This window comes from Ylistrum balloti, unplaced genomic scaffold, assembly GCF_031769215.1.
Source record: "Ylistrum balloti isolate Yb309-2 unplaced genomic scaffold, AGI_CSIRO_Ybal_v1 Utg371136, whole genome shotgun sequence".
In the NCBI taxonomy this organism is placed as follows: Eukaryota; Metazoa; Mollusca; class Bivalvia; order Pectinida; family Pectinidae; genus Ylistrum; species Ylistrum balloti.
In genome coordinates this window covers 243,396-249,240 of record NW_026782623.1, presented here as the reverse complement: position 1 = coordinate 249,240, position 5,845 = coordinate 243,396, and positions in this window count along the sequence as shown.

Sequence of the window (5,845 nt, the reverse complement as noted above, 5' to 3'; positions counted from 1 at the left end):
CCTACAGATTACAATATTGATCGAAGCATTTGGAGGGGGACATTTCAAGTATGCGTTTCCTGTGCTTTTCACGATGTCTCCACGCCTCCGTGTACTGGGGTTTTGTCAAACGCTTCTCTGCAAACATTTAATTTGAAGACGGTTTGAATTTGCACCTATTAAGTTTTTAATTTTATACAAATACGGTACTTGATACGTTGAGGACTGACCCTAGAATATGTAGCGCACAGGGGGACGAATAAAGATTGGCGGTAGCTTATTCAGATCACACACATCGACGTGTGGTAGCTTTTAATTTGGGGGCAGCATGCATGAAAACATTGTATAGACCCGGACTGTAATCAAACTCATATCCAAACAGGAAATTTGCAGTATGCAACATTGACAACTACTGCCATGCAAAAGGTTTTTCTTTCATAGGTGAAAAATCCGTCAGTACGTACATACACAATTGATGTTCGAAAACTAGATACAATGTGAATACTGTACACCGACCAATAACCGTATAATGTAAATAAATCGTTTAACATCATATCAGAAAGCGGGCACTTTACATTCAGTATCGGATTCAGACAGGGAGTTTGACAACAATTTAAGCGATGTCAGCATTACACGCGAAAACAGTAACCTAGCAATGGTGTACTGACAAATAAGGTGTTCAGCATGTCTTGTGTCAAAAGTAAGTGAGTGCTCTGTAGAAGTATCACAGTTATGATACAGACACTTGAAAATGCCAGGTTCCCAATGCGATATACAAGACTTTTTGATAGTCAACATGAAACTAATGTCTATGATATCGTGTTCACAACATCTGTGCTGTGTTTGATGTGTGACTCACATATTTATTTCATGCAACCGGAAGTTCGAAAATAACTCCTACATCAGTAAGATTTTTTAAAGTGTGGATTTCGATCATAACCGGTATCTGAGTGCTCTGTTCGATGAAGTTTGTGGCGCTAGTTGTGCTAGGTAGTAATGTAAAAGTTTTCTTTGAGAACATGGAATAAAATCACGGCTACAATTTTGTTTGCAATAGTCAGCTTAACATACACATGCCTAGCTGTGTATTACACTCATACAAGGCCTTAGCCATCCTCTGAGGTCAACGTTATCAGACTCTGAAGCAGACAATATGATTAGCACGGGACATATGGTCTATATGTCAACTCATGGGTAACTACACCCCCATCACCAGCCAGGCTCATAAAGATAGCCTTGTAATTATTACTAATAATTAATGCACATTTCCTGTGGACGACACTAGTGGATTAAGTTAGTTGTAACAGTCACGATCATCTCTTTGTGCAATTTTATACATTCATTCAAAAATATTGACGACGTTTAATGAAGGACACTCCACCAATTTTCAATGTTCGATCATATTTCAAATGTCAGATGGAATTGTGTTCTCGCTGTTATAACCTTATATGGCGATATCTAATTCCTACTAGCACCTACCCTGTCAACGAGAGAGAGAGATAGATTTTAAAAACACAAACGAACACAACTGAAAAATAACATTCCTAGGAGGTACTGCATGCATTTTGAAGTAGAAACTACATGTACATGCAAACTAATTCGTAGTCCGGAAAGGTATTGTGAGATTATGTTAGATTTTGAATGGTTGGTGATAGAACCAATGGTGTCTGTCTTATAACATTCGTGCAAATAACACACCGCTATATAAATATAGCTTAGTAATGTATACAACTATCGTACGACCCGTCCGTTCCTCTAGGACACGTCGGTGATGCTGGACATCCTAAAGTGTCTAGAAACAATAATATTTTTGAGAGACTGTTTAATGTGGTTTAAAGATTAGCTAGGCGACATCAGTAACACCCGGCAATCATGCTGCTTCAGTTCTGTGATCATTCAGTGGACATTGTCCTTATCCGTATTGTGAAGAAATTTCATACCTCTTATCCAGGACAGGCCATTCCAATTCAATTGAAATAAGTTTTTGATAGCACATGACAGTTAAAATGAATAAAATGCGACATGGCTTTCCGATGTAGCAAATCTAAATCAAGCTAGCCAATCGTGGATTTTCAATTGTTGTCGTACTCATAGAGGTCGCCTTCGTTGATTGAGACATACTCTAGAAATAACTTTTTTTTTCTTTTCATGGTAATAGATACCGATACTTCAACACATTTCTCTGAACAAAAAAAAAGGAGAAAAAGTGCAATCCATTAAAATCTAGATAGTTTGTGGTAAACATTAAGTAGGGGGTCAAAAATGTCTCTGGCGACTGCCCAGTCACACAGCACCTTGCCTGGTAGCCATGTTACTACGGTATGTTGAAGGGAGACCCCCAGCAGTCGTAGTCTATAACTGCTGTCACTGAAGTTACTCGGGGCAACACCAAGACTCTGTACATGCCAACATTAGGCTCAAAAGTGCTCCATAATTCATGAAACGATGCTATATATTTGCAACACATGTGCCACATAGCGTTGGAGACTGCAGTTGTACTGCAGGCAATGCGGAGAATTTCTGTCATCTCTGAAGCTATGTGTATCACTGTTCCACACTCCCCCCTCACAATATCTCTTGGCATTCCCCCAAACCGAAATCTGTTAAAAAGAGAACGTAAGCTTTATCATACGAGGGGAATATCTGCAAACAGTTTATTTAACCTTTCAATGTTCGGGGAATTCAATCAAGATATCGATTAATGCAAAAATCGTCCTGCTTTTTTTCCATGGGATATGTGTCCTGCACATCTGATGCAAATATGTCTCGTTTTCTGCCAGTGCCAAACTCGACATAGAGAAGTTGACTGGACCCAGATGGTTGTTGGATAATATCATTGTAGTTTGGAGTTGTAACCTACACGAGGCTTTGGTCCCAGATGGCTGACTGCTGCCAGGTTCTCATGCACGCGCCGCCAGTGATTACTGTCCTTGCATCATGTTAAGAGTTGTGACGTATACAAACCAATGGTGTCATGTCTCTGAATTTAAATATGCTTGGCACCTTATCCCTTCTTCAAAGCTGTTGAATGACCATGTTTTGAAGTAAGGCCTTTACGTGGTGCCACCAGATCACCGTTCTCATCAGTCATAATGCCACAGTCTTTTCATACATATAACTCAATAACTGTAATATACTTACGGGGCGTTTCATTATTATTATATTCAATTCTACTGTTTTATTGCCATATAACCTAACGCTATGAGACCTACCAGAGGGACGGCTTTTGTTTCAGCCTTGGGAGTACCACTATGCATGTTCTGCCGTTGGAAATCAAATTACCCAAATTCAAAGAGGAACAATAAAGTTTACACTGATAGTGGATAGTGTTGAGTGTTATCGAGAGGCTATGGCGGCTACTTGTATCCCTTTATTAACATCATCCCTTTGGTTTCAATAAAGTCAAACGAGAGAAAATGCAGTAATTCTGTCTGATTTTGTCGGGTTTATCTCACTGCATCTTTGTATGTTCTTTGCAGCATCAGTTAGCATCGAACGCATACAAAGCCGGCGCATTCGTATTGTTATATTTATTGTTACGTAACTATTGCTTGCGCCACCCACGTTTTGGATGAAGATGAAAGTGATTTGAGGATTTTGACAAAAATGCGGATATCACGATAAAAATCATTGCACCACGGAACCGTCTAGACGCCACGCATCTTCCCATCAATATAGCAAATCGGCAGTCGCACTAACAGCGGTATATTGTAGTTAGTTTTGAAATGACAATGTCTTAATATACGTAACCTTTTATCAGAACAGTTTGATACTTGAAAATAGAAATAGACATGCACGCATGCTTTGTTACAACGTGTACTTTTAGGTTACGAATTGAATCCTGATTGAGATGATCAATATCTTCGCGGGACTTTTTGTTGCTCCACTTGTGAAAGCGGTATGTAGCTCTACGTCTTACAGATACATTACCTCGATGTCTAGACAGATCGCCCGGTCAATTATCGACCTGAGCCTCGCGCCTGGTCATTCTGATTGACCAGAGCTACTAAAACAGATAAGGATCTAATGAATGTCAAAACATTACTCCCTAAAGGTTATTTAAGGACGAATTACTCCAGCGATCGAATATTGTACTATCCGTGCCCAATAGACGATGTGTAAGTCAATATGTTTTTTCTTCGCGCAAAAAAATAATAACAAAAACAAAATACCAACATCAAATCGCCAGCTGAATAAAATTAAATACGTGTTAAACAGCACAAAGTGTTGTCACCTGGTCCTTACAAGGACAACAGATACACGTACATATATATGCTATCAAAAAGGAAAATAAATATAAAATAACACACACAATGCGTGTGTTTAAAAAAATGGAATTATGGTTAATACTTAAAGCTTTGAACAGTTATTACAAAAGCAAACATTTCACAAATGACAATGATCGATGTTTCGCTATGTCGTGGACAAATAGACCATATCTGACAAATGGCAAGTCGTGTAATATTGTTTGATTGAAACGGCGTTCGAAAATCAACATGATTAAATGACCTGACTTGAAAACTATTTTCTGTAGATATTGCCACCTCATGGATCGGAAAGACGACTCCATATACCGGTAGAGGGATCCATTAAAACTGTAAATGCTTTGAAAAAGTTTAAACTATATCATGTTGGACTCTGGCAATAGAAATATTGTGAGAAACTGAAAGCGAGTTTTTGACATACGCATTGCATGGATGTAGACCCTGAATGTTTTATCACTAAACAGCTGATATCATTTTTCCCGTATATATGATATATTTATCATTGTCCAGTATGAATATATTTAGTGCACTTAAGACATACACCTTATCTAAGGATATGAATGCCCTCTTCACACATGGTAAAACGAAAGAATGAACCAAAACACTAAATTCATGTTCACTGCTTCTATCGTCAACAATCCTCAATCATTCCAGCGACAGCAATGATATTTGAAAAGGTCACGTAAACATGTATAGACAAATACAAATTCATGTTAATATTGTTCAACATTGACAATATATCCTGACACAAAAACGTATCTACGTGGCTCAATCATAGTTTGTCGTTACAAGTGGAGACCACTGGAGACATGACGTTTCACTGACATATTGACCACAATAAGAGACTGAGATACAATTTTAGACAGTTGTGTATGATGTCCATTTTGTCTGCAAATGTTAAAGCATAGATTAATTTGGGGGACGCTAGGGACCTAAACAAGTGTCTGGGAATGATTTATCCTTGGCGAGAGGAGAAAATAAGTAAAAAAAAATAATAAAAACTGTGATGCTAGGGAAGAAGCTGCATACGCAGAGACCTATATTGATCTCTGATATACGGTTTAATATAACCTTTTTAATGTACTGTCATATTTCAGTTTTACAAATTGATCTGGTTAAATTTAAACAGAATCACTTAATGACGGTTGTGATATTAAATGTGTCGCGTGAGCCAGTTAAAATGTGCACTGTAGAGTTTATTCAGCACTCGTGTTCACCAAGCATTTTATGGAAAAAGGTATGCAGACATGTGTATATTTAATGTGCATTTTACTTTTTTTTTTATTCGAGATGTGGTGAATTAAGAAATTATGGGAATTTATGGAATTTCTGACTAATTGAATGGAGGTTTATGATGTTACCCTGGTAAAATATTAGTCGTTATAATACCGCACGGATAGAGAGAACTGTTTAGCTGGATCAGTTGAGCGTCAGACTAGTAATTCAGAGGTCCTAGGTTCGTATCCCAGTGGAGGCATTGAAATAGACACATGTTACATGGGCGCCCGTGTGGGAATTAGGGACTAATACTAAGCGTTACTTTCACAAGCAACCCCTAAACTCTCAAGGAATTTCATAGAAGGGTTATGTAACTCTGATAA